The sequence below is a fragment of the Elephantulus edwardii genome, unplaced genomic scaffold, assembly GCF_000299155.1.
Source record: "Elephantulus edwardii isolate Elephantulus edwardi_28Jun2011 unplaced genomic scaffold, EleEdw1.0 scaffold00141, whole genome shotgun sequence".
In the NCBI taxonomy this organism is placed as follows: Eukaryota; Metazoa; Chordata; class Mammalia; order Macroscelidea; family Macroscelididae; genus Elephantulus; species Elephantulus edwardii.
The window spans coordinates 1,146,318-1,160,846 of record NW_006399891.1 but is presented as its reverse complement, the minus strand read 5'-3'; the positions used below and the strand labels follow the sequence as shown (position 1 = coordinate 1,160,846).

Genomic DNA, 14,529 nt, shown 5'->3' with positions numbered 1-14,529 from the left:
GGTAGTCTTCGTTCCTCTGGGGTCTCACAGTCTTCGCTCCTCTGGAGTTCCGCGGTAGGTGGCTGGCTGCTGTTCTTCCCGGGTCTCTTCCAGGTCTCTCTCCTGGTGGAACCCCGTCTGGTGGCGGCGTTTTCCCGTCTGGCGGCGGCTGGACTGACTTTTTATGTTGATCTTGTATCATACTACTTTGCTGAATTGGTCAACTGTGTCCAGCAGTTTTCTTGCTGAATCTTTGGAGTTTTCTAAGTATATTACCATTTCATCCACATATTGTTGTGGTTGTTGTTGAGTGCAGTTGAGTCGCAAGCTACTCATAGCGACCCTATGAAGGAGAGTCCTCAACACTTGGGTGCCTTTCATCCTCTCTCCACGTTCATAGGGTTTCCGGAGGCAAGCTATTATGGATGTGGATGCCACTCCTCCTTCCATCATCTGCTTATAGGGATAGTTTTACCTCTTCTTTGCCAGTTTGAATTTCTCATTTATTTTGCCTTATTGCTCTCAATAGACTTTCCAATATATTATTGAATAGTATGGTTATAGTGGACATCCTTGCTTTGTCCCTGTTCTCAGTAAAAATGTCTTTAGTTTTTATCTAGTGAGGATGATGTTGGCTGTTGGCTTAGAGTATATGCAATTAATTATGTTGAGGAAGTTCCTTTCTATTCCTATTTTGTTGAGTGTTGTTATCAGGAAAGTGTGTAGGATTTCATCAAAAGCCTTTTATGCATCAGTTTAAGATATTATTCAGCTCTTATCTTTAATTTTATTGATGTGCTGGATTACATTGATTATTTTCCTTATGTTGAGCCATTCTTGCATACCTGTTAAAAGTTCTACTAAGCTATGTGTTAGACTTTTAAATGTTATTGGGTTCTATTGACAGGTATTTTGTTAAGGATTCTTTTTGGCTATGCTCATAAGAGATACTGGTCTGTAGTTTTCTTTTTTTGTGATATAGTTGCCAAGTTTTGGCAATACAATTAATGTTTACTTCCTAGAGAATTCCTAGAGAATCCTGTACCCCAAGAAAACTTTTCATCAAATATGACAGAGAGAACAGAGCATTCTCAGAAAAGCAGAAAGTAAGGGAGCTTGAGACCAAGGCAGCAAGAAATACTAAAGGAAGACCTTTCCACAGAGACATCACCAAAAAAGTGGATAGATCAAAGTAACAACACAAAAAGGGCCCAAAAAAATGAGAACATTAAAATCCTACTTGTTGATAATTACACTGAATGTGAATGGACTAAATGCTAACACAATGGAGAGAAAAGCCAGTTTTCAAGGTTTTTGACATCACAGGGATATATTTGATTTGGAGTTCACTCAGTTTTTTGGATGTATTTTTTCTCAATCCTCATGATACCTGGAAAGTTTTCTTCTAGTAAATCTTCCACAGCTCTTTCAGTGTCTTCTCCCCCAACTCCCACTTCTTTCTGTTCAGGAATTCCAATTACACATATGTTATTTGTCTTGATTGTTGTTATTATTGTTTACTATAGAGTCAGAACTTCCCGATAGCTGAACTTCCAGCAGGTTTTCAGAGACATTAATCACACAGGAGATTGCCTATCTTTCTCCTATGGAGCAGCTGGTGGCCTCAAACTAAATGCCATTGAGATTGCAGTACGCTTCTTGCCACTATGCCACCATTCTTCATGGGGTCCCACATAATTCTAAGACTTTCTTAGTTTTCTTTCCTTTTTGTTTCTTCTTTTTGCTCTAGCAGAGCATTGTTGAGAGCTCTATCTTTTGGTTCAGTAATTTTGTGTTCCATTTCTTCAATTCTACTCATCTGCCCTAGCAACATGTTGATAGCTTCTGATATGTTGGCTTAATATTCTGGATTGTTGTTGCTGTTGTTAAGTGCCATCGAGTCGCAGGCCACTCATAGTGACCCTATGAAGGAGAGTCCTTGATGCTTGGGTGCCTTTCATCATCTCTCCATGATCATAGGGTTTCCGGAGGCAAGCTTGTTTTAATCAGGGAGCTCCACCCCACTCTCTGTCCTCATTGGGTAGCCAACCATTAACACATTTGACACATCAGTGTCACAGTGTTTAGCCTCACAGAAACCACAAGTGACCGCGGTACGTCAACTTGTACACCAGGGTTATACAACCTAGAGGAATTATTGTTTATTATTTGTCCATAGTTTCTAGTGCTTTATTGATTACATCTCGTATTACCTTTTAACATACCTCTCAAGTTTTGTTTGTATTTTCCTGCAATTCTTTGTATTTTCCTTTCATCTTTTGAAAACACCTGACCAGTTTTCTTTTGAATTCCATGTCAGGAAATTCGATCACCTTTTCCTCTTCCATTAAGTCTGTTGACTCAACACTTTTAACACTTTTATTAGATGACACCTTGCTTTGGTTTTATGTGGAGTGTGAGAAGTCTGCTTCATCCTTGTCAATGTGGTCATTTTTTTTTTTTTGTGGAAATAATAAGAGTTTTGTTGTATTTTGTTTGTTGGTTGTTTGGTAGTGGTAGGCTTAGTTCTTCTTCAATTTTGTGCATTGAAAAGAAGGCTTTGATTCTGTAGGGAGTTGTTAGTTCACTGGGGTGTGTCAACAAAGAACTCCAAAATCTCCACAGTCTTAGCATTGCAAAAGCCCACACTGAGAAGGTTGCCTGATCTGGACCTAAGCTGGCCGGGCCATAGACAGGTAGGCGTGGCTTTCTGTTGTTCACCACAAGGTTAGAGCATGGACTGGGTGGGGTCCTTGGCAATGAGCCTTCCAAGAACTCTTCTCTTTCCCTGATTCATAGTGAGTGAGTATCTCCTCGAGCAGTGAACAGAGACACAAGGCTTTTGGGAACTCTGGTTGCAGCAGGCTCAGAGTACGAATCTCAGATCAGGTAGAGTCATCGGTAATAAGGCCTCACCTCTCTGCTTGAATTACAGGATGAGATTACCTGTCTGGGCTGTTATAGGGAGATGGGCTTCCAGGGCTCTGCTCATCTAATGGTCAAGGGTAATGAGGACCCTAAGGTCTCTCCTGTCTGTCTATGTCACTGGGAGTACATACTTGACTGGGCTTTAGGCAGAGAGACAGGGCTTCCTGGAAGTTTACTCATCACATGGTCTCAGTGTGGTTCTTAGGCTGAGCAAGGCCTCTGGATGGCTATGTCCTAGCAGCGATAGGTCCTGCTTTTCTCTTGGTCCTTCAGAGTAGAAGTCCCAAGTCTCAGGTACAGTGGTAGTTTGGTGCTTGCTGGTTGGTGGAGGGTGAGAGGGCAGCGTGGTGCCCACTGTGGGGTGGCAGCATATAAGAGGAAGGTGGGATGGAACTTCCTATCCAAAAAAGTTGTAGCATTCCACTTGCTATCTCCAGTGTTTTGAAATTGCATGTTGACATTTCTTGGAGTAAAGGTACTTTATCCTGATCAATGTGCCCTTTGACTATGGACACTACTGTTGTTCAGTTGTTATTAGTTAGGTGTTATCAAGTCAACATATTTTTCAAGTCTGTTTGCCTTTTATAGTCTTTGTTTTATCCAAGCCTTTTTGTCCTTTAATTGCCCCATTGCTTCACTTTTTCATATTGCTTTTGTGTGCTGTCAAGTCAGATTGACCCATAGCTGATCCTCCACGAGGCTTTCAGAGAGAGAAAAATCAAACAGAAAGAGATTGTTCATCCTTCTCCCATGAAGCAGCTGATAGATTCAAACCACATGCTTTGGAATTGCAGCACAGCTTCCTACCATTAGACCACCAATACTTACTCCCCCCCCCCCGACACACACACATTAAAGACTTTTAAAAATACTTTATGATTTTTTTTAAATTTATTTTTGTTGCCTTGTCAAATTTCTGTGAGTGCTGGTGGCTTAGTGGCCAGGAGTTGCACTCCTAACTCAAAGACATGACGTTTGAATCCACCAGCTGATCCATGGTATGGTGATAGACAATGATAATAAGACAATCTTCTCCTTTGTGATTTACTGCCTCTGAGAACCCATAGAAGGATCAGCTGTGAGTCAGTTCTGACTGGACGGTACTTAAAATCAACAGCCATATTTCAAGCATGTGAGGATGGCACAGAATAGGGCAAAAATTATTTCATACCCACTAGGTCACCAGAGCATGCCAACCTAGACAAACTTCTTACCTCTTTATACCAAAAGTAGCAGAAGTTTTATCTTCATCTTCATCTTCATTCTATAGTGGTTCTCTGAGTTATTGTATCGAGATGAAGTCCTGAATGAAGTTCATCTTAACAAGAGTTGATTAGTGTTGTCTACTCCTTGCAGCAAAGATTAGGAACTTGTAGAATCTGTGTCACTCATCTGGGACTCTTTCATATTGTTGAGATTATGGCTATAATTCCACTTTTCCAATTTAATGTACAATATGGTGCGTGAAAAGATTTGATTACTTAGATTTGAATTCTAGTTAAGCCATGTTTCTTATATTGAGAAAGTGCTAGAGCATGATGTTTTTCTGATAGTTTCTCATACTTTGTACTTAAAAATATTTATTATCTCTGTTACATAGTTCTTTCCTCAAGAATACAATATAGAACTTCATACATACTGGTCAAGCAGTAAATTATGTTTAGACAATAAAAATTTATTTTACTGGAAAACTCTTAAAGGAATATTTCTGTGTAATCCTAATATTTTTTTCCAGTGAAAATCCATTACTGGAAAAAAATGTAAGTGAATATTTGTATTTATGACACAAACAGTAAAAAAATAAATGTTATCATAACCAGGACTTCTATTTTGCATTATAAAAATAAATGTCTATGAGGATTTCATAAAATAAGAAATACAGAAATATTTTTAATTTAAAAGTGCTAAACATTAATACAATAGAATTTTAGGTCACACTGCATTCAGATTCAATAACCACATTAAAATAAGCTAATAAAATAAGTTTAATTTTTATCTTTATCTTCTGTTATTTTTCTCTCTTCTAACAGCTGCAGCTGCTGGTGGCCAGTAAATTTCACGATATTGCTGGAGCCCAGAAGTGCTCATCACTGTACTGTTCATGAGTAACGAGCTATGTGAAGAACCAAAGATCATCCTGTGGAACTGCTTTCCCCCCCTTCTACCTGTGATGGGTTATCAAAATTCATGTTGGTCAATCAAGACATCCTCAATACCAGTTCAATAAGAAGAAACTCGCCATTTACTGTTACAAAGATTTCTTCTCTGACCTATTTCCCTGATGCTTTTCCTAAGAAATAGAGTTTAAACATGATCCAGTAATATAGGTCATTGGTATATTTGGTGGGTTAATTGAAAAACATTTTGCTCATACAGACTTCTATTTAATTGCACATTTCTTCTGCCTTAGTTTTTCTTAGACTGAGAGTAGGAATACGTTACCTCTTCTTTCTTAATTCTGAAATATCTTGACAAACACTATAATTATTTGTTCACTTACTATTAAAGCAAGCCACTCTTTACCATTTTTATCTACCTATCTCCCCTCTTGCAACCCCTACCAGTACACATTCAAGACCTTATTTGATGCTGGGTTCAGTATCAACACAAATGGGCTTTTCAGAAGAAGAAGAAAAAAAAAATCTAAATTACTTAGGGACCTGGATTGAAGGTCCCTTACCTTAAGGAAATTCACAAAGTATGAGTTTTGTTTTCTTTTTAAAAACACTATATGTGTGTGACTGCTGCTTTGTCACAATTTTCTCATTTGACCTTTTAATGATCTATGTCATGAGTTTAGGTTCTAATAGTTTATAATATTTCTTCACTTTGTTGTTAAGATTAGGAAAGCACACACTTTTCCCTGGGGCTTTAGTTAATAGAAGCGTTCAAGCATTATTTATTTAAGGATTCATTTGACTTTAAATAATAACCTTCAATGCCTTCAGCTAGTCTTGTTGTGTGTTTCAATTGCATCTTAGAACTGTGTCCTTTCCAGGTGGTGAGCCAATGTGCCTGCCATTTCTTGTAATTGACTTGCTGATTTTTGTCTTTGAGTATCTACGTCTTCTTACTCTGACACTAATAATAGAATGTTCTTCTGCTAATCTTGTGTTCCTATCTGCTTCCATTGTATCAAATTCAAGATTTCTCTCCTGTGGTGAGATCAGAATAGCCTCCATCTCTACTTGTATTACTCTTTTAAGATTATTTCTTTAAAACATTATTTCAGAGTCTATTATTTGCACTGATCGTCAAGTGATTTTCCCCCCAATATTCTTTGTTATTTCTTATATGTGTGGACCATCTTTTCTAACTAGATTGTAAACTCCCCCCAAAATGGGATTATATATTCTCTATCATATATGTATATTGCCTGGTATAGTGCTGTGCACAGGTAGGCACTCTAAAAATGCTTGTTAATTAAATTGAATCAATTTAACTTACAGCAGTTGCATTGTGAACCAAAATCTTCCAATATCTGAATGAAAAATGTTACTATGATGTAAGAAATAGATTGTAGATATGCTGAGTTTATTATCTCAGGAGATTGTAATGCAGATGAATAATTAAAGCTGTTGTTTATTTCTACCTGGATCATTCTTTGCACTCTATATTAATGTTATGAGGGAATTGATTTATTTATGCTGCCAAGTTTACAGTATCGATGCCATCTCCTTGCCTTTCATATATTTTATGAGAATGACAACAAAAGACTGCAAATTGACTTCCCCAAGGAACAATCCCCTAAACAGTATACTTTTTGCATTAATGCTCCTGGTATGAACATTCAGACATAATAAACTGGATTTCAGTGTTTCTGGGAATTAAAAACAACTATGTGGAATTATTACATAACATAAACCTGATATAAATTAAGTATTTAAACAATGTCTCCATGTTGTTGTTGTTATGTGCCATCGAGTCGTTTGCGACTCATAGCAACCCTATGTACAAGAGCTCTAAATGCTTTTCTATCCTGTGCCAACCTAGCCATCTCAAACGCACTTATTCCCACCATTCCAGTCACGGAATCGATCCATCTCATCGAAGGTCTTCCTCTCCTTCGCCTCTCCTCCACTCTGCCAAACATGATGTCCCTCTCCAAGGACCAGTCCCTCCTTGCAACATGCCCAAAGTATGTCAGACGAAGCTTCAGAATCCTTGACTCCAAGGAGCATTCCGGCTTCACCTTCTCCAGGACAAACCTGTTTGCTCTCCTAGCAGTCCATGGTATATTCAACACTCTTCTCCAGCACCACAGCTCAATGGCATCAATTCTCTTTCTATTATCCCTATTCACTGTCCAACTCTCTGATGCATAGCACATAATTGCGAAGACTACAGCCCGGATCAGGTGAACCTTAGTCTCCAGTCTGACGTCATTGTTCTTCAGTACTCTTGAGAGGTCCCTCACAGCCAACTTTCCCAATGCAATTCGTCACCTGATTTCCTGGCTGCTGTTACCAAAAGTGTTGATTGTGGAGCCAAGCAAACTAAAACTGTTAACTATCTCAATCTCTTCACCATCCATGCTAATGCTGGCAATTAGCCCAGTGGTGAGAATCTTTGTTTTCTTGATGTTGAGCTTCAATCCATATAGGAGGCTGCAGTCTTTGACCTTCTGCAGCAAGCGTTTCAGGTCCTCTTAAGTTTCAGCAAGCAGGGTTGTGTCATATACTTAATGCCGATTGTTGATGACTCTTCCACAAATCCTGATGCCACATTCCTCTTCGAACAGCCCAGGATCTCAGATTATCTGTTCTGCATACAGATGGAAAAGGTATGGAGACAGAACACATCCCTGATGGACCCCCTTCTTGATTTTGAACCATGTAGTGTCTCCTTGCTCTGTTCTGACGACTGCTTCTTGGTCCAAGTATAGGTTTCACATTAGCACAATCAAATGTTCTGGGATTCCTATTCTTCCTAGAGTGAGCCACAACTTGTTGTGATCCACACATTCAAAGCCTTTGCATAGAACTGCTTAATATATTCCCATATAAACAAGGATTTAATGCTTGAAACAGTTTAAGCCATGTTCAAAGTTTATTTATAGCTATTTAGAAAATAAACTTGCACTGGGAAGAATCGATTAAGCCTAAAAACCCAACCTTGTTGTTTTGTACTGTTGAAATGAAACTCATCCATGACCCTCCAGCAGGTTTTCAGAAACAGTAAATCACACAATAGGAGATTGTCTAGTTTTTCCTGGTGGAGTTTTGGTGGGTTCCAAGCATGTGTCTTTTGCACACAATTCCTCAGCACTAGGCTACTCAAGCTTCCTCAAAAAAACCCCAAACCAAGCCCTGTACTATTTAATTGATCCTAACTCATCGTGACCCTGTAGGACAAAGCACAATTTCCTCTTAAGGTTTGTATGACCGTGTGAATCTTTACAGAAGCAGACCACCACATCTTTATTGAGCTGGTGAAATCAAACTGTCAACTTTTGAGTTAACTTTGTTGAATCTACAAAGGCATTTGGTTGTGTGGAACATAACAAGGTTTTAGCTAACATTGAGAAGAATTAGAATTCCAGAACACTTGTATTCATGTGAAGCCTATATCTAGCTCAAGAAGCTGTTGTGCAAACAAAGCAAGGGAACAATACGTGGTTTAAAATGAAGAAAGGTGCACAAGTGTTGTATCCTTTCTCCATACCTACTCAATCAGTGTGTTGAGCAAATTATTTTAAAACCTGGACTTTATGAAGAAAAATGTGGTATCACGATTGGAGGAAGACTTGTCAACAACCTTCAGTATGCAGATGACACAGCCTTGTTTGCTGAAAGTAAGGACTTGAAACATTTGATGTAGCAGATTGATACTGTAGCCTTTAAGAAAACAAAATTTTCACCACTGGACTGATAGGTGACATCATGATATATAGAGAAAAGATTGAAACTCTAAATGAGTACACCTTACTTGGATCCATAATCAATACACTTGGTACTAATAGTCAAGAGATCAGGGGATATATTGCACTTGGAAAGTCTATAGCTAGGGGCCTCTCCAAATTACTGAGGAGCAATGATGGTAGTTTGAGGACTAAGGTGCACCAGATTCAAGCCATGATCTGTGTGTGTGTGTGTGCCTGCGTGTGCTTTATTCCCCCCCAGTTTATTTACACAACTTGAATACAAATTTGAAGAGATTCATTTAGTCTCCCTTACCCCCCCATCAAATTGTGCAACCCAATGATTAATCCCCCCCCAGCCCCTGCACATCCACATCCCTCTGCTTCCAGCTTCTCCCACCCCTCCTGGATCCTTATACTCATTCTACAATAACAGTTTTATACAATATTTATCCTTGTGGGACTGAGTTAGTTCACTCAGCATAATGCTCTCAAGTCAGGCCATGATCTTTTTAATCACTTGCTATTCATCTGCTGTCTATGTTGATAAGGATTACAGAAGAAAAATTGATGCATTTGAGTTGTGGTGTTGGCGGAGAGTACTGAACATGCCATGAACTGCCAAAAGAACAAATAGGTATGTCTTAGAGAAGGTGAAGCCTGTATGCTCCTTGAAGGCAATGCTCCTTCTCACTTATTTTGGGCATGTTGCTAGGAGAGGCTACTCCTTAGAGGAGGACATCATACTTGGAAAGGTGGAGGGACAGAAAAGGAAACGAAGACTCTCAATCAGGTGAAGTGATACAGTAACTACAACCATGGGCTTGAATGTGTCAGAGATTGTGAGGTCAGCACAGGATAGTCAGGGTTCAGATCTGTTGTTGATAGAGGTCGTTATAAGTTGTACTTGACACAATGGCACCTAACAATAACATTACATTAACAAAACAAAGAACAAGAACCATGTCTCTATCAACTGATGCACAAAATGCCTTTGGCAAAATCCAACACACCCTTTTAATTAAAACACTCAGCAAAATAGGAACAGAAAGGAATTAAAAATGGGAACATAGTGAAAAGTTTGTATGCAAAACCAAGAGCCAACATTATCAATGGAGAAAGACTAAAGGCATTCGTATTGTAATCAGGGACCAGAGAAGGATGCCCACTGTAACCGCTCTTTTATTGCAATATTGTATTGGAAATATTTGCTAGGGCAACAAGACAAGAAATAGAAATAAAATACATCCAAATTGGCAAAGAAGTAGTAAAAACGCCATTATATGCAGATGATCTGATAGTACACAGAAAACCCCAAAGACTCAACCCAAAAAAGCCCCCTGTTTGACCTAGTAGACCAATTTGGTATAGTGGAAGGATACAAGACAAATATTGATTTTTTTTTTTAAATGGTGGGATTTCTTTATGGTAACAAAGAAAGTACAGAAAAGGAAACTAAGAAAGCAAAAATACCATTTAGTTACCCAACCACAAGATATGTGGAATAAACCAAACTAGCCACATAAAAGACCTTTAAGAGGAAAACTACAAAACACTACTACAAGAAACATGAAGATACCTACCTAAATGGAAAAATGTTCCCTGTTCATGGATCAGAAGACTCAACATTGTAAAAATGATAACTCTACCAAAAGCTAACTACATGTTCAATGCAATCTCAATATAGATACCAATCTCATTCTTCAAAGAGATTAAAAAAATGCAATTGATATTTTTTTTTATTTTTTTTTTTTTACATTATTACTTTTGTGTGAGTGTACCGTCAAATCAGATCTGACTGGTACAGGAGGAGATTGTCCCTCCTTCCCCGGCAAAGCATCTGGTGGATTCGAACCATGCGCCTCTGGGATTGTAGTTGCAGCCCATTGCCACTAGGCCACCAGAGCTCCCCTCAATTTTTGTTTGAAAAGAAAATAGACTCAGAATAAGCAAAGATTTACTGAAACATAAAAGTCAAGTAGGAAACATAACATTCCCTTATCTCAAAGCCTTCTACACAGCCATAGTAACTACACAGCATGATACTGGTACAATGACATCGACACATAGACCAATGGGGAAAATTGAGACCACAGAAATCAACCCTATGGTCAATTAGTATGTGATAAGGAAACAAATTCTATCGAGTGGGGAAACTACAACCTAAACAATACAGGCAAAATTGGACATCCACTTGCAGAAAATGGAAACAAGATCTACATCTCACACCATACACTAAAATCAACTCAAGGTGGATCAGAGACCTAGGGTAAAATCCTAAAACATAAAGATCTTAAGAGACAAAAATGGTACCAAACTTAGTAGTCCTAACCTATGACATAAATAAGATTTAAAATATAGCCAGAAATGTACAACCACTAGAGGAGGAAATTGATGGATGGGACTGTCTAAAATTCAAGCCTTTGTGTGCATTAAAAAATTTTTCCAACATAGTGAAAAGGAAGCCAAAAGATTGTGAAAAATTATTTGTCAATGACATTTCAGACAAAGATCTCATAATGAAAGTTCACAAAATATTGGCCTCCTGAAGAAAATGACTGAATCCAATAACAAAATGGGCAAAAGACAGCAAAAGACAATTTACAAATGGAGACTTTCAGATGGCCAGCAGACATAGGAAGAAATGTTCAAAATCACTGGCAATGGGAATGAAGCACATCAAAACAAAAATGAGATATGATCTCCCCCCAGTAGCACCCAAAGTTTAACAGGACAACCTGCAATAAATGCTGGAGAAATTGCAGGGAGATTGGAACTTTTATGCACTGCTCATGGGATTGTAAAATAGTACATCCCTTTAGAAAGGCAGTTTGACATAGCCTCAAAAATCTGGACATAAACAGAGATATGTACAGTTATTCATAGCAGTATTATTCACAATATCAAGAAAATTAAAACAATCCAAACACCCATCAACAAACAAAAGGATTGAGCAATTGTGATACATTGACACAATGGAATACTATACAGCACTAAGGAACGATGATTATATAAAATGCTATATTACATGGCAGAGTCTAAAGAGCAGTATCCTGAGTGAAGTAACTCAGTCACATAAGGACAAATAATACGTAAGACCATTATTGTAAAAATAAAGGGATAACTAAAGGTTCAAAAGAGGGACGAGACATGGAAAAGGAGGCCTAACAAAAATGGAGGGAAATGACAGCTATCAGAGATTAGTGGGCATATGGAATGGGAGTGTGAAGGAATTGCAAAGATTCAGTGAAACTTGAGAAGATGAGGTAGGCATAGATCAATAGCAATTAAGTATAGACAATACAAATTATATGAATGATTGTTTGAAACACAATCTACATGAACAAAACACCATATAAATGAAAGATTGAACACAACATAATGTGCATTCATAAAAAAAAACAATATATATGAATGATTGTATGCAAACCTATTAAAAAAAGATGAGAGGGGGGAAATAAATACATTACAATTATCCATGAAAATAAAATAAAAAATGCAACTCAATTATCATAGACTAATATTTCTGTTCAAATACTATTTGACATGGCATTGAAAGATGAGCCTTGAGATTGGAAGACACTGAAATGCACAGAAGCACAACAAAGAACATATTCCAGCTATTCTGGTGATGACACCGATGAGCAATATGTATTCTGTTGTACATGACTATTGGTACGATGAAGATGAAAAGCATAGCAAATATAGCATTTAATGTTTTATATATATATATATATATATATATATATATATATATATATATATATATGTGTGTGTGTGTATATATATATATATATATATATATATATATATATATATATATATATAAAACAGCTACATAGTAAGAGCTGACTCCATAGAAACAGTAATAAAATAGTTTACATTACTTTTGAAAAATTTATGTTTTGTTGTCATACTATCATAAAGTGACATCAGATTTTGGAATTAAAATGTTGTTGTTGTGTACCATTGAGTCTGAACCAACTCATAATGACCCTCCAGAGGGTTTTCAGATACAGGAAATAGCAAGGGAGGAGTTTGCCCCATCCTTCTATCTGGAATTAATAGAACACATGTGAATTACTTATAGATAAAATAAAAGGGGTCTCAAAACTGGATGGCTCTTGTCTCTTAATCTGTCTTGTGAGTTATAAAGATGTTATTACTCTTTCTGTGGCAATCACCTGTTATGCCCACCCAGTATTGTTTATGATTTCACTGGATATTAGAGTGAATTCCATTCTTCAACAAAATGGTGACTGCAAAAATTGAAGTAAGCACAGTAGAGATTATGAGGATGGTGCAGGATTGGGTAGGGCTTTCTTTTGTTTTGCACAGGGTCTCTATAAATTACAACCAACTATGGCACCTAACAGATACTTATGTCTTGCAACCTATTTGTTTATTAATTTCTCAAATTTTACAAAAAAGTAAGTATTTATCATGTTCTAATGGTTTCCTTGGCCACAGTTATGCAAGTATTCATTCTGCAAATACTTACTGAATGCATACAACTTGTGCCACATTTATTGTAAATTCTATTTAGTTAGAGGTGTTGATTGTTAAGCTCAGTACTTGGAACTTCAGTGCTAAAATCATGATTTGTATAGTGTAGGATCTCAATAAATTTGTGCTGAATTAATTAATGAAAATAAATACATCAAGCATGATCTTTTATAAAATAAAAATAAATAATAGCCTGTTGCCATCAGGTTAATTAGAACTCACAGAAACTCTCAAAGACAGAGGTAGAACTTTCCTGTGGGATTGCCGAAGTTTTATAGTGGGTACAAACTGTCAATCGTTTGATTAGTAGTTCAGTACTTAACCAGAAAAATATATAATAGTATAAAAAAAGGTAAAGAAAAGTCCGTAATCCTACTTTGTTGGCATTTTGGTGATTCCTCCCTGCTCCTACCGAGTTCTTACACAAAGGGCTTGATAGAATGATTTTGGTTTATATGACATACTTAGCTTTCACTGTTATAAACATATTTCTCCATGTTACGGAAATGATTTTAAAATATTTTAATTGGTATAAAATATTCCTTCATATTCATGTAGCATAATTCACTCAATTATTCTGCTATTGAAGGGAGCTCCTTTGGCCTAGTGGCAAGAAGCTCTGCTACAATCCCAGAGGAATGCAGTTAGAGGCCACCAGCTGCTCTATGGGAGAAGGATGGGTAATTTCCTCCCATGCAATTAACTACATCTGAAACCCTGCCAAAGGGTCAGCTATGGGTCGATTTCAGCTCAACAGTACACAACAAAAACATTATGCTATTGTTTCACATATAGATTGCACTGAATATGTTTTATCAGAAATCTGACTGAAAGTGTAGCTATTCCTTGAGGGTGAATGCTTTCACAAGGCACTGGTCTAGCCTCATCCCACCCACCTCCAGGAGCCCTGAGGTGGAGTGGAGACAGGAGGGTCTGGTGCCTCCGACAGATAAGACTACGAGCCTCTCAGCTGGAAGCACCGCGGCTGTTTCAGCTGATCCCTCTACTTGCCTTTTTTGCCCTTTCTTGGCACACCCTTTTAACTACGTCCTTCTAAAAGCTCGACATTAAGCTTGGAAAACTGCCAGATTCAATCTTTTAAACTACCACCCCTATAGGGTGTGGCTGGCGCCAGTGGTCCCAGCAACACCGGGGACATAGACTCTGCTGCGCATGACCCTTGCTGGCGGCCTGGAGAGAGGCTGACCAGCCTCAGGAGGTGCTGCCTATACAGAATCACCCGCAGCAGCTTACAG

At 37.9% G+C, this 14,529-nt stretch overlaps 1 pseudogene; it reads left to right on the top strand.

Moving 5' to 3' along the window:
• Positions 1 to 11,742: 11,742 nt before the first annotated feature.
• The window catches only part of LOC102852136, a 4,780-nt pseudogene continuing 1,993 nt past the window's right edge, over positions 11,743 to 14,529 (top strand).